Below are 23,668 nucleotides of genomic sequence, written 5' to 3' on the forward strand. Positions count from 1 at the left end.
AGTCTAAGTAGAATGCTGACAAAGGATCTAACTGGGGACTTCACTGAGAGGCCCACAGAATCACCCCAGAGACAGGTTCTGGGATGATGCCTGCACGAACCTTCCTCCAAATTACTGGATCAACTGCCTCATTCATCTTCAAGCACTGACTTGAGTCTCTGCAGATGGTGGGAGTTATATTTCTGAAGTTGTTCAGACCACAGTCAAGTGCGGGCTGGAGCAAGGCCTGAGGTGGACAGAGAGCATGGGTGCTTTGTATCAAAAACTGGAAGGGGAAGATCCCACTCTTCAGTATATGCTCTGCCGAAGTGAGCGCATTGGTTGATAGGAATTTGTCCCTTGGGTTACCACAGGTCACATTAAGAAACAATATCAATTCGGGAAACCAGTTCTCACTCAAGTTGGCCTCTGCTACATCCCTGAGAGAGAATAGAGGCGCCCTCTTTACACTACCTCACCACTTTCCAAAGTGCAGTACTGGAACACTGGTCCTGCTAGGTGGTCTGTGAAAGTGGATCCTGTGGTAAAATAAGTTAAAAAAATGAAAGTGCTACCACTAATATTATCTCACCTTTCAGATTCCCAGACATAAATGACCATATTAAAAGCTTTGTTTTGCTTGGAAGAAAACTTTCCCAAACATATTTGATAATAGATTACTCACCCTCTCCCCCACATAAAACCAAATGTAAACATAATGTGGGAAACACTCTCTCAGTTAATCATTAGGGTTTTTTACCCCCCAAAAAAATGTTAATAGGATTTCAGAAGAAAGATGATAGAGCAAAAAGGAGGAGAGGTAAGATTCTTGCTATTCTACTGCTGCTTAAGAGTGAAAAATTATAAAACATCTTCAGATCTTACATTGTCCATCTGCAAGATGTGTAATTTCTTCAACTCACCGTTTTTAAGCTATTGAGGTTAAAATTAAACTTTACTGAAGTGATATAAAATAAAATAAAAACAATCAAAACACCTTAAGCCATTTAGAAGGAAAGTAAGACAAAATTATTTATTTTTCAGAAATGACTTTAGCAAACAGTGTCTAATACTTTGCATATTTCAAATTCCAGATCATAGTAGTATTCATGTTTTTGTTTTGTTTTTTCAAATCTGTGGTGGAGCTTAGAGTTTTAATTCCATATATTAGCTTGTATATAGACTTTAAAAAGACAATCAACATTTTGCAATAGCTAAAAAAAGTCCTCTGAAGGATGAATGATGTGAAAACCATGAGAATATAGACAGTTTATTTTCTCACAACCTAAATCTATTGAGCTACGTTTCAGAGGCCAGTCTCAAGAGAGAGGTAAAAATATGTTTACTTAATGCTATATATAGGATAACATGGAAAATATATTTCTTGGGATACTGAGATGCCTGCCAAAGATTGTCTTCATATGTCTGCCATTAATCAAATTAGCTAGCTTAAAAAATAACAAGTAGTTTAGAATTACAAGTAATTCTAAAGGTAAGATTATGCTGTCAATTTATATCTTTTGATATTTTCCTCACATCTCATTTGCTGGGGGTTAAGAGAGCACAGTGTGTGAAGAAAGCTTGAGTATACTTCATTGTTTTTGAAATATTAACTAAGTTTGTTTACTAGATATTTTAACGTCCATTCTGAATTAGTCCTCTATAGAAATATACAATAAGTACATCAATATTTACCTTTTATTGTGCTGAAGTACTTAAAATAAATTCCTTAAGACACAGACCCAGAAAGTTTGAGAGTAGTATTTTTGTTCAGCCTTAATCATAGAAAAGTAATATAGAACACATTCATTCAAATTATCATTTTCAACTTCTAATGCTATCCAATTGCTAACAGGATAAAGTAAGAATCCCATGCCTTTCCATTTAAGACCCACCACAATCTTCTTCCTCCCTGAATCTAGGCTTACTCCCTCCCTGTGGCTCTGAAGCTTCTCGCCTTTACTCCAGCCATCATCCCTGGGACATATCGTCCTGTCTCCACTTCTGTGCCCAGGCCTTTCTTCTCCAAACTTACCTCTAACCATCTGAAACCTATTGCTATTATTAGAGGTTAAAACATTTGTCCCAGGTCACCGCGCAAGAAATGGGAAAAGCTACAATTCAAAATCAGGCACTTACTTGTAAAGCCTACAATCTCAATCACTACAGTGAATTTATAAAATACTGAAAGGGTGGTTTTGTTTTGTTTTGTTTTTTATTGTACTGATGAAATAATCCAAAATCTTTATTGAGCTATAACCTAAGTAGAATAGGTCAGATGAGAATCAATATTGTACAGAAAGTTGTACAATATGTCTTACATAGAAAACTTTACATCTATACCATCTACATTTTGTCCATCTGATAACATTTTCTACAACCACTGTTAATATGAAATGCTTGACAACCTTGTCATTTTTTAACCATAAGAGCACAATTCATAGTATAAATACATTTCCAGTAAATCTAACCTCCCAAACAATGCCAGATTTATTATTTTAATATATTCAACATTAAGTTCGGTACATAGAATAAAATTTACATCAAGCCCTGCCACCCAAAGGAAAAGAAAGTGACAGCAACCTAGATTCATTTTGCAATGATTCCAATTTCGGTCTATGAAGGATCATTCCATTTCAATGCCTTATGGTTAAAAGCCCTAAGAGAAGAAGTACATTACAGGTAGTTATGTCAGTAGGGATATTTTCTGCCCTTTTTGTTGTTGTTGATTATGACAAGTGTCAGCTGCAATAGCTTCCAGGCATATATATATGTTAAACCTTCAAAATTACTCCTCCCCACCCCCCAAAATAAGAAGAGTAAAACCAAAAACAAAAATCACCACAAAACAAAAAAGACAAAAAGTTCAACCCAAATGTTTAGTGAATCTATTATATTATATATTATAGGTATTTAGCAAATGAATAAAAAAAATAAGGAAAAACTAAAACAGTGCAGGAAGAACTACATAATGTTTAAGATTTGTATATTACAGAGCTGTGTCTCTGTACATTTTTCACAGAAGGATGATTACCAGTATATGAGATAGTCTGAATGTGCACAAATCTTCAGAATAAGAATACCACAGAAGCTAAATATATTTTATCATGAACAATAATTTCTTCTTCCCCACTCCCCAATTATAAACATTTTATCCTTCAAAATACAGCTCTCCTGAGTTGTACTTCTTGTAGAAGTTCAAATCTTTACATAATGTATTTCTTTGGGTAAGTTTCACTTCCACACCTGCCAAAAATATGTGGGGCCCTGTGTGCTGCTGAGCGCAGAGAAGGACACGTGAGCATAAACTGACACTGGCGACGGGATTTCTGCTCAGCCTGAGCCCAACGTGACTAACAGGATCCATCAGATTACCGAAAGGAGCTAGAGTGTTGCAAGTTTAAGTTCTAGTTCTCAGTGTCTTTACCAGTGGCCTGTAGACACTGCAATTCAGGGAAACAATTTTTCAGGTAGGAAGCCTCAGCTCCAGGGTTGAAAGGGTGGTATTGACAGAGCTGGACTTAAATCCTGACTCTAGTTCCCAGCTGGGTGACTGTGGGATAGACATTTCATCTCTCTAATCATCTGTTTCCTCATCTGTAAAATGAGAATAATAATAGATCTTTCCTCATATATTCCTATAAAGTTAAAAAAGATCATCTCTGTAAAGCACTTGGTTCAGTGCCTGATCTATAGTGAGAATCCAATAAATGTCAGCAGTTATTTTTATATCTTTATATTGTACGATTTCTTTACATATATATATGAATATATAGATGATAATATAGAGAGGTTTTATATATATATACATATATATATATGTGAGTGTGTATATATATATATATTATATGTAGCCCCTCCCCAATTGAATTGTATGAATCCTGAGGGAGATACAAAGTCTATTCGTTTTGTTAAATCTGCCTAAAGAATCAAGAATAGTTCTTCAACTTAATAGGTACTAAATATATATTTTGCTTGATTGATTGGTATTTAATTGTCTTTTATTCTTTGTGTTAACATTTTCTGGCTGCTTATTAAGAACACTACTATGAAAGACTTATGCAATATAATAGCTATGGATCCAGTTACAGAATGGACACTTCTCAAAAATGTAAACGTTTTAAGTAATCCTTTGGTATTTAGTTAACATTCAGTAAATATTTTTAAATGTATCTTTCTTTGACAAATAGCATAGCCTAACAGCTTTTATGTTTTCAACATGCAATCTTTTTTCATGCCATAGGAAATGTATCGTTAATATTTTATCTTAGCCAGGCAGGTATGGTGAATTAATTTAGTATTCACAGGGAAAGATACCACATGCACTTTTCTAGGTGTTTCACTATCATTTAGCTTTAGCTAATGGGCACTAAAAGTCTTGCTGATTTTTCCCCAAAGACCCATAGTCATTTATAACATTCTTGAATAATTGGGCTTTAAGTGGAAGTTAACAGAGTTGACTACTTCCAGAAATATTTTTACTAGTTTAAATTTAAAATTTGTATAACCCTTAAGGTATCAACTTTTGAAATTCTCCTCAAGACTGAATGTTAATACATGAAATGGAATAACTTGGGTTTTTGTTATTAGAAGTTTTTATGCAAGTTCTATTTTATAAAAGTGCCATTCAGTATCATTATAGATGCTACATTAAAACAACAACAACACCTGGAACATAAAAACTGTTGCCAAAAGAAATAAAATGTGTCACAAAGACTTTTCAAGATGTCTTATTTTTAGGATTTTCTCATTTCATAGTCAACTGTTCATCTACCTTCTAAAACAGGTTCCCTTTCTTTAGATCAGCATATACATTTTGACATTGATTAATTGTCTAAGAATTGCCCAACAATCATTTGTGAAATATAGTCTTTCACATAGTCAACTGTTTTTAAACCTAAGTCACTATTTCCTGCAGTGGTGACTGGCTGAGGGTAGAGAGGGATTGAAGGGTTTCCCCACCATGTACCCTTTCCTCACTTTGGTAATGGTTTCAACAGAAGGTGAATAAATGGTGGTGGGTTGGAGGGAGAAGACAGAATATTTCTAACTAGCATTTACCAATTTGCATGAAATTTCTTTTTCCTTTGTTTTAGAAAGAATGGCCCCCAGGCTCCAAGAGCAAAATATCAGTAACCACATATTCGTTATCTCTTTCATCATCTTTCTAATACCCACAGCAAATCCTGTGAATTTGGTAAGTTATTATTCTTTTTAAAAATGAGTGAAACTAAAACTAAGAGAAGGTAATTTGTGACTATCACACATGATTAAATGGAAAAAAAAATGAGGACTTTAATAGCTAGAGGTGTTTGACTTTAAGAATGATCCACTTACCACTGTGCATATTGCCTGAGCTTTTCCATAGATGTGGAAAATAAAATCATTGGAAAGTTAATGGATATATCTTTAATAGTGTTAATAATAGAATTTGTGCTACATGATAACAATGGCGTAACAGACAAGCAGTGCACATAAATTGTTGAAATTAGTGTGACTTTTAAACAGAGCTATACTTAGTATGTTTGGCACCTAGGAGAAAAGGGGAAGAAAACATGGCAGAATAAAAAGCTGCAAAGATTTCTTTCTGGATCCATCACTGACAATATGGATCTGGGAAACTGGAAGCTATACAATTTTGTTTTTCTACCCTTCTTCAGAGCCTATTGATAATAAAGTCTATGCATTGCATATGTCAACAAAAGGTTGCTGCCACAATCTAATGCCAACAGCAGTCCCCAATCTGGGGTTCAGTAAAAGGAGAAACCTTATTCAGGTAAACAGTTTGCAAACTGGGGAGATGCAGCCTTCTGAGGATACTGAAAGTGTACTCTGTTGAGACAAAGGGGAGGCCACTTTTTATAGAGTAAGTACCTGCCTGGGTCCCTGATTTTTCTATTTTTATGCAAATGAGGAATCCAAATTTACATTGTTTCATTGGCCCTAATAACACTGTCCTGATTGGTCAGAATTGAATGTTCTGATTGGTCATTGTGGAACTGCTCTGATTGGTCAATATAGAAGCTAATGAGGATATAGTTGTGCAGTTCCGATGGGACTGGGCTGGTCTCAGTCCTTTTGGTTGAAAGACGATGCCAGAAGCTCCCCTGTAAGGGATGACTCAGACAGCAGGAACACAGGGCAGGAGGCTGGAAGCTCAGTCTGTGGCTTTTCCCTGAAATGCAGAGCTCATGAGAGGCCCCTGTCAGCATTTGCTGCTAGACTCTGCTTGTGAATTTGGGGCTAGTTAACCACTAGTAGTCCTTTTAGTAGAATTATTCCTTCTCAAGGTTATAAAGTGGATCATGGGCTAAAATCAAATCCACTGTTCTAGGAGGGTAAGTTAATTTAATCAGAGAGCAGTTGCCTGTACCTATCACTCAGATATTAGCTAGGGATCTTTCCTCTTGTACCAGTAGTTTTTTTTCTCTCCATCTTTAAAGAGAGCAGGAATGGCCATTGTCTGGAAAATAGCTCAACAAGAGTTGTTACTGAGAGCAGAAAAAGGTTTGCCTTAACAAACTTTTACCTATTCCTGTGCCTCTGCCACCCTCAAACTTAAAGTCTTCCTGGTCTCCCTTTTCTAGAACTCTTAGTTTGCAAACTAGTGAGAACTAGAGCCCCTTCTCTTGTTCTAAGCATTGCCCTGAAGCATCCCAAAGTTCTTCTAAATAATCCTCAAGTTATTTTAACCTGAAACAATATTCTCAATCCCTTAATATAAACTAGGATTCAGCAAATGTTTTCGTTGAAAGACCAGATAGTGAGTATTTTCACCTCTGCAGGCCAGCGATGTCTGCTGCAACTACCGAACCTGAAAGTTCTATGAAAGCAGTCACAGACAATATGTAAACAAATGAGCATGGCTGTGTTGTGATAAAACTTTATTTACAAAAACAGATGGCAGGCTGGGTTTGGCCCAAATGCCGTAGATTGATGACTCTGATATCGACCACCTGACTCACTATACTGTGTTCTACTGTCAAAGTAACAAAGAAGAGAAAGGTAACACTGACATCTGGTCCTCATTTAGTCGGTATCAGAGCACCCACCCTGTGCCAAAACCCGTGCCCTGTGTTTATGTTTAATTGTTATTAACTCAGACCTGGATTCTGGATTCCTGCTGCTTCCCCTCCTCCTTCCAGCAGAAGATGGCACAGGATGGCAATGTTCCAAATTAGTAAGTCACTTCTTTTGCAACAGTATGCATGTTATGCCAACAATGTTCTTGGTAAAGTAAACAAAGTTTGCCTATCAGCATTCCCCTCTCAATTTTATCTTGTGCCTTATCTCTTATTCCCCCCGACAGGCAGTGCCCTTGCTCTATTTCTGAGAGTCTTCCCCTCCACCTTCTCCATCTTCCATAGTTTTTCTCCTCTGTATGTTTCCCTCTCCACAACATCTCTTCATCTATTAACACCAACATGATGTCCTTAGAGTCTTGAATTATACAAATTAAACTTATGAACACCATGGTTAACACCCGGAATAATGCAGATTTTCTTGTTTGAAAGGCAAGCTTGTGAACCCAAATTATATTGCAGCTGGTGAAAAAGTATGATCAAGTGTGCATTTCCACACTTGGGCTAAACTGTCAGGAATCAAGTCCCTCTTTTCCAGGCTCAATAGAAATGAAGCTACATCCTGTATAAGGAGAATCTCCAGTAGTGTTTTCAGTTTTCTGGAAGAAGAGAGTAAAGAGAACAGAGGTGCTTATTATAAAAGGTACAGGCTGTTCAAGGCCTGCCTTGCTGTGACAGCTTAAACAGAAAGTTTAACAGATTTGTGACAGACTCATTTTGTCCAGTGCACACCTTACTGGAAAGTAGTATTTGCTAATATAGAAAGGTAGGATTAAATATCAAAATATGTCACAAAAATTTGAATTGTCTCTGCCCCCTTCTCATTTTTCTCTGATTTTTTCCAAGAATGGCTTTTGTCTTGAGAGCTAGGTAGTCAACTCTGACTCATTTGTAAAGTCAAATGCCTTCTGGATTATCATCTTGGTATCGGGCAACTGACGACAGGGCTATTTTCAATGAGAAATAAAAGTGTAAGTGTATATTTATGAGTGAATAGAAAACTATCACAAGCAATTTTTGTTCATACAAAAGGCAGGTGAGATTCTGTACTTGTCTGAAAAGAAAAGTCAGTGGTTATGGTGTAAGAAGACAGAGGATAATGACGTATATAAAACAAGGAAGTCTGTAAAACTCAACCAACTTCTGTAGGCTTGTTTGGTACAGAAAACCCAGGGAAGCTTAGAGTAGCTCTGCATTTCAGCAAGCATAATGGATCTCGGCCTTCAGCCTACTCCAGTGCATTTATTTTCTCTAGGGAGTTGTTTTTATAGCCCAAGGAACTGGTCCAAAAAGAGTTGGGGTTACTTAAGAAGTGATGATTTACTATTTAGCCCTGGAAGGGCTGTAATGGCTTGGAAGTCCAATCTGTACCTGGCTTTATCTGAATGGACTCATCTCTCTTGATTGATAAGCATGCTCACCAGACAACAACGAAATCACCGGGCTACTTCTGATGTCAGCTGACACTGGTATAAAGATGTTTAAAAATCGGATTCAGCCCTGCTAAAGCAAAATGGGGACCATGCTGACAACAGAAAGCAGAAATTAATCAGGATCTTCTCCCCAGAGGTGTAGGGGCTGTCATCTCTGCTGCTTTCTAATACGGGTATCTACCTAGTATTCTTTCCTCTCTATGCCAACTTAGGGTTATGAGCATTTTTGTGCTATGAATGCCCTTGGCCCTTTTAGGAAACCTTGGAACCCTTCTCAGAAAATGCTTGCAATATATAAAATACACTGTATCTGACTAAAACGGAAACTAAATATTTTAAAACACACTATAAAATATTAATTTTAAATTTGATTTATTTAAATTAAAATTTTGCAACATATTAATATATGTGCTTCTTTACAATATAGTCCATAGGATCTGGCAAAGTATGTGCAAGAGTTTTAGGGGTTCTTATATGAAAGTATCTGTCATTTCTACTGGAAATAAAAATATAGGTATCGCTATAGGTATTACTGTACTTTTACCTAAATTCATAATATAGGTAGAGGCTGGTGAAAAATCCATGTAATTTACTTTTCCTTCCCAGTTCATGAGCTCCCTGAATTCCATCCCTAGATCAGCGATACCTGGGCTCAAATTAAAAAGTGCTGCTATTCACTGTCTCTGCTTTTATCTCTGTACAAATTGGGAAGGAGCAGACTCGCTTAAGAGCTGCACCATGCCAGACCTAGAGCCTCCAACAACTGTCACATATCTAATTGTTTCAGCGGTAAATTCTTAGGCGAGTTCATCTGATTAGCCAGGGGCCAGGTATCCTTTTCTATTCCCCTAAACAATGGAAGAGTGGATGCAAAAGTATCCATTAAGGGAAGCATTTCCTTGACCCACTCTTTTGGGGAACAAGGAAAAAGAGAATTTTCAGATAGAGTATGTGTAAGGCAGACAACCTGAAAAAAGCCTTTACGAATACAGGTTTGGGACCTTTAAAAACAATTTGAAAATTCCTTAGCATAGCTTACAGATATAATAAGAGCATTCTCAAGGTAAAGAGTGATTCTTGTTCACTGACAAGAAAAATTGTCTGTGTACAAATAACAGTCTAGGTATTTTAAATGTCTGATATGGCACTACTCCGTAGAACTTTCTCTGGTTAGGGAAATGTTCTCTGTCTGCACTGTCCAATGTGGTAGCCTTCAGTCTTATGTAGTTACTGAGCAATTGAAATGTGGCCAATGTGACTGAAGGCGTAAATTTTCAATTTTATTTCATTTTAATTAATTAAAATGTAAATTTTACATAGCCATATGTGGCTAGTGATTACTATAGAGGACAACTCAGGTCTAACCTGTTAAATAATGCGTCTCCATGACTTCCCTGTAACCATGACACTCCAACCAAGGCAGAAAAGAACTGCCTTTCTGTTTCTGTTCTTTGTTGTGGCTGTTTTCCCAGTCAGGCGTGAACTCATAGTTTATGTCCATATTTCTAGATTATTCCATGCCTCATATGTCTCATTCATGTCCCACCTCCTCTGGAACTATTATCAGCGTAGCCCTCTGAAGTTTTAAGGCAACTATTGCCACATCATTAATTGGGACAAATCACTTGCCACTTCATACTGATATTTATCTTTTAAAAATGTTTATAGTTTACCTTTAAATAGAGTACAGGCTCCTCTGGGGGAAGAAACAATTTCTCACATCTCTTTGAATACCTAATCTTTGCATATAGGTGTTCAATGCAATTTTGCTGAAGATGAGGTCACTAGATGTTTTGGAAAAGCAAATGATGCAAATAAAGACATAAATTCACTAGGGCAAGGATAACCGAAAGTAAAGAATCACTATGTAGAAACAGATCACTGAAATATTTTAGAACAGAGAGAGACCAAAAATTCATTCGTTGCTACCTTTAGGCAAATAAATAATTCTCTTTTATGGATGAGATAACAAGAGTCTAATGACATTGAATAATTTACCCAAGATCATATGCCAGTAAAGGATGGGAGGGAACCCAGCTCTTTCGCATACAGCAATGTCTACAGAGCAGGATTCCAGAAAGACTACGGAACACTTGAGAGGCAAGAGAGAGGGGCCAATAGAAAGAAAAAGACAGCAGAGTGGAGATTCACACACACACACACACACACACACACACACACACACACACACAACAGAGAGAGAAAGAGACAGAGAGAGAGAGAGAGACAAAGAGAGAGAGAGAGAAGTAATTTACACAAAATTAAAGGAAATTCAAATATTAGATGGATGAGGACATTCTTCTAATTTTAAATCTAGTAAATCCTGAGTTACCTGACTTGATTAAACACAGAAATCCCGGCATAATAACAAGATATGCTTAAGATATCCCTCCAAGCTCGATGGTCTCCATTTCACATTATTTCATCTGAGAGAGACTTGGGGTGCATGCACTGTGTATTTACATGTCAGACTGCAGTGAACCAACCGTGGATGGTGAGCCTTGTCAAAGGACAAATTATTGACAGAATTTCCTATATGACGTTGGAAAAAGTATTAGGATAAAAAGATGATCATGAGCATTAGGTGTGTAGTCCATAAAGAAGAAACCACCCATCTTTCCATTTCCTAGACAATAGTAGCATCGCAGAGAGCAGAGAAAATTCAACATTGCAGTAGCATTAACATAATAAACCCCATATACCCACTGGACTCTTTTATGTAAGTACCACAAAGCTATCCTATCAGATCTGACTCACTTCTCTTCACAGAAGAGAGAGAGCTAGGGGACAGAAGAAGAAAACTCTGAGGTAAATGAGTACATATATAGATCCACGTTTAGAGTACGGAGACTCAAAAGTCAAAGGATTGTGTTGTGGGTGCTCATGATTTGCTAAGAATGTGATTTCCTAAGAATATCCATGGGCTAAAGAAAGCACTGATTAAAATATTTCCTCTAAGGTATGGTCACTACACAAAGTCATTTTCCACCTTTAAACTGGGAGAACCATGCCTAGTAATCTTTTAAAGTAGTCAGTATTTGAATGTTTTTACTGAATGCCTACAACATTTTATTAAGACCCCAAAATAGGAAGGCTACTTCACATAATGCCAAAGTCCATAGGGTCTTCGTGTTTTGCAGCCGCCATTTGCTCCTTAGTCGTAGACTGGAAAATCTTCAGGTCATTCCATAAGCTCTCGGGAAATTGTCCAGTCATTCTTAGTGTGGGTATGTTTGAAAAGTCAGATACCAAACCCAAAAGAATATCTAGGGGCAGAATGTATTTTTATAGATAAGAAACACCTGTATTTACCAAGAGAAGTCATTGTTTAAGAGGACTAGTCTATGAGTGGAATCGATGGAAAATAATTCCGAATGGAGAATCAATGGAGAGTGAATATGTTAATTACGGAAAGAGTAAAAATGAAAATTGACCTGTTGAGGTGACCATGCCTCTGTACTACAAATATAGTGCTATGGTTTTAGGAAAAGTGTAGCATCATTTTGATAATAATGTTATTAACTATGTGTTCATGTAATGCCAAGTCACTTTGCTAAAGCTTTTTGAGGATTATTTCATTGAATTCTTACAACAACTTTACTATGGATTTTTTCTATTATACTTGTTTTATAGATGAGGAAACAAGCAAGACAGTTAGATAAATTGTCCACAACATATGGAAAGGGACAGAACTAGGATTTAAAACTAGTTAGGCAGACTCTAAAAGCCTATATTTTTAACCATTATAATTTATACATTGAATGAATCAATATGATAATTCAATTTTTATCAAACCTAAATAATATGCAAAGCTCTTATTAGAGGAAAAAAATGTGTGAGAATCTCCATCTTGAGAAACAATGACTTTAAGACCTAAATCACACATTTTATGAAATAAGCTGTTATGGACAGATGTTTGTGTGTCCTGCCAAAAGCCCCACCCCTGCCCAGCATATTTTGAAACTCCAGACCCTATATGGAGATAGGGCCTTGATGGAAGTAATGAAATGTATAGAAACAAGGCCATCTGGGAATATAGGGAGAAGGTAGCCATCTGCAAGTAAGAAGAAAAGCTCTCCCCACAAACCAAATCATGCAGCCCCTCTATCTTGGAATTCTAGCCTCACCATTGTGAAAACATAAATTTCTGTTATTTAAGCCACCTACTCTCCGGTATTTTGTTATGGCAGCCCAAGCTGACTGAGACAGAAGCTTTAAAATGTAATTTCTTCTTTCAAACAAGGGGTTGTGGGTTTATAAGCTACAAAATGATTTTTAAAGGTAGCCGTTGAAGTGAAAAATCTGAAATTAAAAACTTTTCACAGAACTCAGACCCGGTCGCACCCTCTTAAAAAAACATATATCCTTGATTCCCAGTGTCTGTGAAGTTTCCGTAGGAGAAAATCTGGGCTAACCATTACTAAAACTCTTGTCAATAAGAATTTCATTTTGTTCTACCGGCATTCAAAAATTATTTCATCCCAATTATTTGTAAGTAATAAAGTAAAGAAGTGGACACATAAACTGCTTTTGAAGAACATTGTCACATGTAGTTAAAATAGAGGTAAATTCAGAGATAAATTCTTAGAATAATTTTTAAAGTGTAAATGTTCCTTTCAGTTTGTACAGATAGATTAATGTACAGTTTCTGCATAGTCCCCTAGAATATTCCTTTTCCTCTTTAAATGTAGACGATGTTAGTGTTGTATATGTTACAAGGGGCCATTATGAGCATCAGACAAAATAATCCCTGCGAAGCCCTGAAAATTGTCAAGTTCTATAGAAATGTCAAGTCGATCATTGTTACTGAGTTGTTTACTCTAAGTGACCAATACCACATTTTGAATTTAAATCATATCGTACTTTATTGAAAATAAATTCTACCCATGTGAGGTTAGAAAATAAATGCTGTACTTCCGGGTGACCACGCCTAGTATTTTTAAAACAATGGAGCCCATGATTAAGGATGGCTTAGTGACAAAAACATCTATAATAAATACGAGTTTTGTTAAGGGTTTAATAATATATTATAAACCAGGCTGACAAAGGATCTGTTCTTTGGGGGAAAATGGATTTTAGAAATTAAAATCATTGAATATGGCAGATTTCTACAGAAAGGAGATAGTTATTTTCAATTCAACCTACATATGGAAAGTACCTGCCCCTTGTGCTGACTTCTGAGCCATACCAAGAAAATGATTGTTTATCTCCTATTGGGTTGTTTATATGATGAGAATTGGTGGTGTCAGAGAGGGGTTTATTTGTAGGGGCATTTAGATAAAAGGTCCCAAGTAATTGACCTGAGACTGGGATGAAGGAATACATTCAGAGAATAAAAAAGAGAGCTTTATAAAAAAAAAAATAGTGGAATATTATCCTTATATACCCACCTCAGGAACAATATTGAATTGTCTGTCAGCCACAGGCCCACTCTTCAAATAGATACTAGTTCATGCAGCAAGAAGTGATCTTTGGACTTCCGGAAAAATGGCGGTGTGAGGTGAGCCTCTGTAAAGCTCCCCTGGAATTTACAAAGAATCGAACAACAAAAACTCCACAAAGGACTCCCTGCACAGCAGACAGGCAACACGAAGAGGCCCACTACCGACTGAAATCACCTACAGGTGGGAGATTCGCGCGAGTGGAGGGAGGAGGAAAGGGAGAAGTGGGCGGAACCGCGCAGGTGCAGGACGCAGACCCAGCTCAGTGCGCCGAGCTCGCTGCTTCCCGGAACTACCGCAGCTGCGGGAGAGGGAAGAACTCGGACTGCTAGGGCTCCGCCAGAGCTCCACAGGGCTGAGGGGACAGCATATAACACGGCTGAACCCAACGCTCACGTCAGAGACCTCGGAGAAAAGACTGAGGGAAGAAGGCTGAAACAGTGGTTTAAGCCCGCACTGCCGAGCAGAGAACGGAGCCTTAGGCACTGAGACTAGCCGCCCCCTCCCTCCCCTCCCAGAGCTCGCCCCACCCCCACCTGCCCGGTGCTAGAAGCGAAACAGTAGCAGTGTCAGACCAAAACAACAGAAAATTTGCTGTTTTGAGATCTGTGGACCGCAAACACAAATTCACAGCCCAACTAGTTCCAGCAAAGGGGAGAGAGCTGTGGAAGCAGGACCGGCTGTGGTGGTGGTCGCTGCCATTGCTCTGGGCCACCTCTCACAACTCACCCCGCCCCTGACCCCACCTATCTGGGTGGATCCCTGCAGGAGTAAACAGAACTGCTGAAATATACGGGTTCTGAATCAGCAGCTGGAAGAGCTTTCCAACATCAAAAGCTCTCCGCATACCCACCGGGACACTGCACCCTGTGACCTAGACGAACTATTAACAGAGGAGAAGCCCGTCTCCCAGGGAATCCCCCCATTGCGTGAGAAGTTGGAATAGTGCAGAGAAAACATAGCACTACTGTGTGGGAGAAGAAAAATAAGTTGCAGTTGGAGAAATAATAAAACATTCTACCAACAAGTACTGGCAAACAAAAGAAAGACCGCTTTCTATCAACCTGTTGCAGAAGTCACTCCTGTAGATGTCTAGGAAGAGAAATAGTAAACCAGTAATCGCCATGAATAACCAAGGCAACAAGATAGCTCAGAAAGAAAGTGAAAAATCTCCAGAGAAGGCACTTAAAGATACAGAAATATGTGACTTAAATGACAGAGAATTCAAGATTGCAGTTCTGAAAAACTCAACGAGATACAAGAAAACACAGATAGGCAGTTAAAGGAACTCAGAAACTCAATCAAAGAACAGCATGAGCATTTTACGAAAGAGATTGAAATCTTAAAAAGAACCAAATAGAATTTCTGGAGATTAAGAACTCAATAGAAGAAATTAAGAATGAAATAACCAGCTTAGGTAGTAGAGTTGACCAGATGGAGCAAAGAATCAGTGACATCGAAGATAGAAACCTGGAAATGACACAGAGAAGAAGAAAGAGACTTGAGACTTAAAAGAAATGAAAGAACTCTACAAGAACTTTCTGACTCCATCAGAAAGAGCAATATAAGAATAATGGGCATACCAGAAGGAGAAGAAAGAGAGAAGCGAACAGAGAATATATTCAAACAAATTGTCGATGAGAACTTCCCAAATTTGTGGACAGAACTGGACCCTCGAATCCAAGAAGCAAATAGAACACCTAGTTACCTCAATCCCAACAGACCTTCTCCAAGGCACATTGTATTGAAGCTGTCTAAAATCAACGACAAAGAAAGAATCCTCAAGGCAGCCAGGGAAAAGAAGACGGTAACTTACAAAGGAAAGCCCATTAGATTATCATCAGATTTTTCAGCAGAAACTCTACAAGCCAGGAGGGAGTGGAACCAAATATTCAAACTATTGAAAGAGAGAAACCATGAGCCAAGAATAATATATCCAGCAAAGATATCCTTTAGATATGAAGGAGGAATAAAGACCTTTCCAGACATACAGAAGCTGAGGGAATTTTCTAATACACGACCTGCACTACAAGAAATACTAAAGGAGGCTATTCGACCACCATCAACAGGGACAATTTGTGGCAACCAAAACTCAAAAAGGGGAGAGTAAAAGCCTGAACCGGAATATGGGAATGGAGAAAGTAAGCGTGCTGAAGAAAATGGAATACTCTAAATATCAAACTTTCTTTTACATAAACTTAAGGGTAACCACTCAAAATAAATCCAGAATTGAAATATATACTGAAATAAAAGAAGAAACAGAGGGAAACATCATAGAATACCACCACACAGAAATAATAGACAACAACAAAAAGGCAAAGAAACAATGGAGACACAGCCTTACCAGAAAACTAAAGATAGAATGACAGGAAATCCTCACATATCAATAATCACCCTAAATGTAAATGGACTGAACTCACCAATAAAAAGGCACAGAGTAGCAGATTGGATCAAAAAACTAAACCCAACCATATGCTGTCTCCAAGAGACACATCTCAGCTACAAGGACAAGCATAGACTCAAAGTGAAAGGGTGGAAATTGACACTCCAAGCAAATGGTACCCAGAGAAAATCAGGTGTAGCCATAATGATATCAGATGAAACAGACTTCAAGGTGAAAAAGATAACAAGAGACAAAGATGGACATTTCATAATGGTGAAGGGACTGTACAACAAGAAGACATAACAGTCATCAATATTTATGCCCCCAATCAGGGAGCACAAATACACCAAGCAACTACTAACAGAACTAAAGGGAGAAATTGACCAAAACACAATTATACTAGGGGACTTAAATACATCATTGACAGCTATGGATAGATCATCCAAACAGAAAATAAATAACGAAATAGTAGCCCTAAATGACACATTAGATGAAATGGACATAATTGACATTTATAGAGCACTTCATCCTAAAACATCAGACTATACATTCTTTTCTAGTGTACATGGAACATTCTCAAGGATAGACCATATATTGGGACATAAAATCAGTCTCAACAAATTTAAGAAGATTGAAATCATACCATGCATATTCTCTGATCACAAGGCTTTGAAATTGGATATCAACTGTAAAAAGAAAGCGGGGAAAAAACACAAATACATGGAGACTAAACAACATACTTTTAAAGAAGGACTGGGTCAAAGAAGAAATTAGAGGAGAGATCAAAAGATACATAGAAACAAATGACAATGAAAATACATCCTACCAAAATTTTTGGGATGCAGCGAAAGCAGTTTTAAGAGGGAAATTTATCTCATTACAGGCCTATCTCAAGAAACAAGAAAACTCCCAAATAAATAACCTCATGTTACACCTTAAAGAACTAGAAAAAGAAGAACAAGTAAAACCCAAGGTCAGCAGAAGAAAGGAAATAACAAAAATTAGAGCAGAACTAAATGAAATAGAGAACAAAAAGACAATAGAAAAATTAATGTGACAAAGAGCTGGTTCTTTGAAAAGATTAACAAAATTGACAAACCCTTGGCTAGACTTACTAAGATAAAAGAGAGAAGACACTGATTAACAAAATCAGAAACGTAAAAGGGGAAGTTATCACGGACACCACAGAAATACAAAGGATCATCCAAGAATACTATGAAGGACTATATGCCACCAAATTCAACAACCTAGAAGAAATGGACAAGTTCTTAGAAACATATAGCCTTCCAAGGCTGAACCATGAAGAACTGGAAAATCTAAACAGACCGATCACCAGTAACGAAATTGAATCAGTCATCCAAAACCTTCCCAAAAGCAAAAGTCCAGGACCAGATGGCTTCACTAGTGAATTCTACCAAACCTTCAAAGAGGATCTCATACCAATTCTGCACAAACTCTTCCAAAAAAATTGAAGTAGAGACAGTACTCCCTAACTCATTCTATGAGACCAACATTACCCTGATACCAAAACCTGGTAAGGACAGCACAACAAAAGAAAACTACAGACCAATATCTCTGATGAATAGCGATGCAAAAATCCTAAATAAAATTCTAGCAAATCGAATACAACAATGCATTAAAAAGATTATTCATCACGACTAAGTGGGGTTCATCCCCGGGGCACAAGGATGGTTCAACATACGCAAATCCATCAATGTGATACATCACATAAACAAAATAAAGGACAAAAATCATATGATTATATCAATTGATGCAGAAAAAGCATTTGACAAGATACAACATCCATTTATGATTAAAACACTTAATAAAATGGGTATAGAAGGAAAATACCTTAACATAATAAAGGCCATATATGACAAGCCCTCTGCTAATCTCATAATTAATGGAGAAAAACTGAAGCCCTTTGCTCTACGTTCAGGAACACGACAGGGATGTCCCCTATCACCTCTGCTTTTCAACATAGTGTTGGAAGTCCTTGCCAGAGCAATCAGGCAAGAGAAAGAAATAAAAGGCATCCAAATTGGGAATGAAGAAGTTAAATTATCACTCTTTGCAGATGACATGATGCTATATATAGAAAACCCTAAAGACTCCACCAAAAAGCTATTAGAAACAATCAACGAATACAGTAAAGTTGCGGACTACAAAATCAACGCACAAAAGTCCATTGCCTTCCTATATACTAACAATGAAATCTCAGAAAAAGAAATACAAAAACAATTCCTTTTGCAATTGCAGCAAAAAGAATAAAATACCTAGGAATAAACTTAACCAAGGATGTGAAAGACCTATATGCTGAAAACTATAAGACATTTTTGAAAGAAATTGAAGAAGACACAAAGAAATGGAAAGACATTCCGTGCTCATGGATTGGAAGAATCAACATAGTTAAAATGGCCATATTACCCAAAGCAATATACAGATTCAATGCAATCCCCATCAAAATCCCAATGGCATATTTTAAAGAAATAGAACAAAAATCATCAGATTTGTTTGGAACCACAAAAGACCCCGAATAGCCAAAGCAATCTTAAGGAAAAAGAACAATAATGGAGGTATCACACTTCCTGACTTTGGCTTGTACTACAGGGCTACAATAATCAAAACAGCATGGTATTGGCAGAAAAACAGACACATAGACCAATGGAATAGAATTGAGAACCCAGAAATAAAACCACATAAATATGGACAGATAATTTTTGACAAAGAAGCTAAAACATACAATGGAGCAAAGACAGCCTCTTCAATAAATGGTGCTGGGAGAATTGGATAGCCACGTGCAAAAGAATGAAACTGGACTGCTATTTGTCACCATGTACCAAAGTTAATTCAAAATGGATCAAAGACTTAAGCATAAGACCTGACACAATAAACTGCATAGAAGAAAACATAGGTACTAAACTTATGGACCTTGGGTTCAAAGAGCATTTTATGAACTTGACTCCAAAGGCAATGGAAGTAAAAGCTAAAATAAACGAATGGGACTATATGAAACTTAAAAGCTTCTGCACAGCAAAAGAAACCATTGACAAAATAAAGAGGCCACCAACTGAATGGGAGAAGATTTTTGCAAACAGTGCCTCCGATAAGGGGCTAGTATCCAGAATATACAAGGAACTCATGCAACTCAACAACAAAAAAACAAACAACCCAATTGAAAAATGGGCAGAGGACTTGAAGAGACATTTCTCCAAAGAGGACATACAAATGGCAAATAGACATATGAAAAAATGCTCAACATCACTAATCATCAGAGAAATGCAAATCAAAACCACAATGAGATATCACCTCACCCCAGTCAGAATGGCTATCATCAACAAGACAAATAATAACAAATGTTGGAGAGGCTGTGGAGAAAAAGGAACCCTCATACACTGTTGGTGGGAATGCAGACTGGTGCAGCCGTTATGGAAGGCAGTGTGGAGGTTCCTCAAAGAATTACGAATAGAATTGCCATATGACCCAGCAATCCCTCTCCTGGGTATCTACCCAAAAAATCTGAAAACATTTAGAGATAAAGACACGTGTGCTCCAATGTTCATTGCAGCTTTGTTTACGGTGGCCAAGACATGGAAACAACCAAAATGTCCTTCGATAGATGAATGGATAAAGAAGTTGTGGTATATATACACAATGGAATACTATTCGCAGTAAGAAAAGATGATATAGGAACATTTGTGACAACATGGATGGATCTTGAGAGAGTAATGCTGAGCAAAACAAGTCAGACAGAAAAAGCAGAGAACCATGTGATTTCACTGATATGTGGTATATAAACCAAAAACAACAAAAGAACAAGACAAACAAATGAGAAACAGAAACTCATAGACACAGACAATAGTTTAGTGGTTGCCAGAGGGTAAGGGGGGCGGGGGGTGGGGGGGTGGGAGATGAGGGTAAGGGGGATCGAATATATGGTGATGGAAGGAGAACTGACTCTGGGTGATGAACACACAATGGGATATATAGATGATGTAATACAGAATTGTACACCTGAAATCTATGTAATTTTACTAACAATTGTCACCCCAATAAATTTAATATATAAAAAAAAAAAAGAAGTTATCTTTGCTTTTTGGTGTGTGTGTCTTTGTTTTGATCTTTGCTTTTGGATTCTTGATACACAAAGCACCTGGTATCAACAATGATGCCCTTGTAACTAACAGAAAAGCCATTACTTTTTTCTTCCTTAATGCTGTGTCTTAGGGGTACATTAAATCTGGCTCTTGTCAACTCTTTGAGTTTTTTATGCAAAAGAGGAAAGAAATTCCTTTCAATAGGGTAAGAAATGAAAAAAGAACTAATGTAAAAATGATTTTTGCTTAGGTGTGTATAACTTCTTAATTGTCATTTTTATTTTGCATTGGGAATACAATCTTTGTTTTTAAGATCAAATCATCAGCAGGTCTCCAAAGACTTCAAAGTTCTGACTGTTAGTTTTTGTGTATTTTTGACTTCTAGATCGGGGGGCGGAGTGCTGGGATGGACTCTTTCATCTCCCATTGCCATGGTTTTCAAAACCATGTTCAGTTTTCAGTCAGAACGCATTCATCTGCATCAATCAGACCTAAGTGGGTAAATACAATCTCCAAATTAGATTACTATTTTAAAAAACAATCAACTCATATGATAGGTTGGTTTCAAAATACTGAGTGCCCTCAAACCATAGTTGTAATGAAAACTATCAGTTTTGCTAAATGAAAGAGTTAATGACGTAGGGTCCTTATGCCAGGAAAGGAAAAAAAAGGAAGTTTATTTTTTTTCCATATCTGTCAATTGAAAATATGCGGTGCTGTAGCTGAAACATGAATATTTTAAAATAACAGCAATTGCCTGTAATTCTTCTTGGCCAGCGGTTCCAGGCATGTCCTTTCCTGGCAATGAACCACATGCAGGGAGAGTCTGTCTCATGGTGCCAAGGAGTTAATTATGCTCTCTTAGTCTCTCAGGCCTTGAGTGCCTTTAGTATACCCACTCCTCCACCCTTTGCATAAAGTGGAGCAAATCTCTTCTCATTGCTCATCAAATTGTTTCGTTTGAACCAGGTGCAATTTTGATTTTTCTCTTTGTACTTAGGAGGAACGTTTGCAAAATCAAATAAAAAAAGAAGTAATGACGTTCTAACTTACGCTCCCCTGCACTGTCCTATTTTTTTCCGTAGGGTTTTTAGTGCGAACACAGCCCAACTCAGGGGGCACTGTTCCGAGCAGTGCACGCGGACTTGGGCCTCCGGCTCTCCCAACTATCTTTAGTTTATACAGTTTGTACATTAAAGAAAATAAATGCGATTGAGAATGCCTAATGGAACTGTCTGGCGCATGCTGCAGGAGGGTACTTAAATATAGTCTGATAAAAAATTAAAACCAATTTATCAAAATGGCAAAACATTTGGTAATTTGGAACACGCTTAATGTCCATTTAAAGTGCAATAGTCAGTAATTTATTCCATTTTGGAGATTTCAAGTTATCAGCATTTAGTACAATTTATAGCTCATTCTTAATTTTGCTATTATTTACTTGAGCAAATAGAAGGAGTCTTACTCTGCAAAAAAAAAAAAAAAAAAAAAAAGTGCTGATTCTCATCTTGTGGAGTACCTCAGTGCAACAGATTCAGTGTGGAAAAGAAACTGACAGCTTCTTATTACCAAAGTAGAGTTTTAAGCTTACGTTATGTAAGCTTTAAGATGAGTGGGTATCATACTTTAGTATCTTCAAGAACCAAGAGAGTTTCTTAAAAATGCAAATTCCTGGCTTCTAGCCCCAGGGATTCTGAGCAAAAGGTTTGGAATGGGGCCAAGTAATCTGCAGTGATTTTTAACAATTATCCCTAAATTATTTTGTACCTAGGGATACATTTTGAGAAATACTCATTGAGATAGAAGAATCTGTGCTTTTTGTACACAATGTCATAATTCACTATATATACCAGGGGTGACAAAAAAATGTATACAAGTGGACAGTTTGGTCAACGTTGCTCAAGCAGTAGTTCGCCGTAATCAGAAGTGTCTGGACGCTGATGGTAACCACTTTGAGCACCTCTTGTAATTGCAAAAGTCAAATGTGACTAGTATTCATCTTTCGTTTTCAGTATATGTTGAGTATTATAATTTTAATAGTTTTTTCCTTTCTTAAAATGTGTATACATATTTTTGGCACTCTCAGTATATGTAACTGGTCAATCAGTACAGTAATCCAAAAATTAATAAATTGTTGATTATATTCAACTTTGGGGATGTACACGCTCTTTGGAAAATTCAGTTTGGAAATTGTACTGTTTTTTTTATTAACATTGCAAGTTGTGGCACTAAGACCAAACAGAATTCATCAAATCAATAATTCATTTACAAGGCTGTGGTATACACACAAAGCTATAAATGTTTAAATGTGTAAGGTGTATTTCCTTCTCTTAAATAATACAATTCACGGGAAATACTGATAGTGAAACAGATGATCAAACAATAAATATAACAAGCAGCTAATATTCATATGCACTGGAAACAATAGGCTGATTTATTGAAGGTAATATTCTTTTGTGTTCCAAGACTTCCTAAAGAATATGGCTTTAGGGAGTGCTCACAACGCTGAGTTCTCATTCTAGCCATGTGTTAGAATAATGTTCATTATTATGGAACAGAAATATACCTCACTGTGAATATTTGGGCTTCAGAACTGAACTTATTCTAAATAACATCATTTTAAATGATAACCCCATATTTTCCATCAAGGAACAAGAGCTGGGGTCATGATGAAAGAATGGTTTGTACAGTGAACGAGATAACCCATGCTCTTTTCATGGGTAAGAGTGGAGGACCAGTGAGCCTCCTGAAGACATTCGTTCAATCTTAGAATATATCCCCAAGCAGAAAAGTTAATTACAAAAGAATTTTGGATGTCAACCAGTAGATATTGTCTTAGATTTGAAATGACGGTCTAAATAGAAATTCCAAAGAAAAAAAGAGTAACTTTCCATTACTTCTCCAGAGCCCTGTACACTTCAGAAAGCATAGGGGAGAATCAACGTAATTACAAGCAAAACTGAAATACCACAGATGTCCTCATGGACATGACAATGTAAATAGGCCATTTAGAGGTGTGCAAACAACTTGTACGTTCTAGGAAGGGAGCAGCAGAGAGAACATACACCCATGCACCGTCAAGGTTTAAAGCCTCAGAGCAAAGGCTCATCTCCAGCTCTTGACAGATTTTAGCAGAGGGAGATGCGTAGTTCCTGGGTGAGGACGGACAAGTTGGAGGAAAGGAGAAAGTGACAGGCAGTTTCTAAGGAATTTGCAGCTCCAGGCATTCCAGGTCCCTGAAGATGACACTGAC

The 23,668-nt window shown here is 37.3% G+C and overlaps 1 long non-coding RNA gene across 1 annotated transcript in view; it reads left to right on the forward strand.

Annotated features, from left to right (window-relative positions):
* Window positions 1-23,668, forward strand: part of LOC141571710 (uncharacterized) — a 286,203-nt gene that overhangs the window by 187,800 nt on the left and 74,735 nt on the right. Inside the window, exon 4 of the long non-coding RNA XR_012496744.1 lies at window positions 5,076-5,176. This is a non-coding gene — a long non-coding RNA (uncharacterized LOC141571710). The remainder of the gene's footprint in view (window positions 1-5,075; window positions 5,177-23,668) is intronic.

Source organism: Rhinolophus sinicus, linkage group LG01, assembly GCF_036562045.2.
Source record: "Rhinolophus sinicus isolate RSC01 linkage group LG01, ASM3656204v1, whole genome shotgun sequence".
NCBI lineage: Eukaryota > Metazoa > Chordata > Mammalia > Chiroptera > Rhinolophidae > Rhinolophus > Rhinolophus sinicus.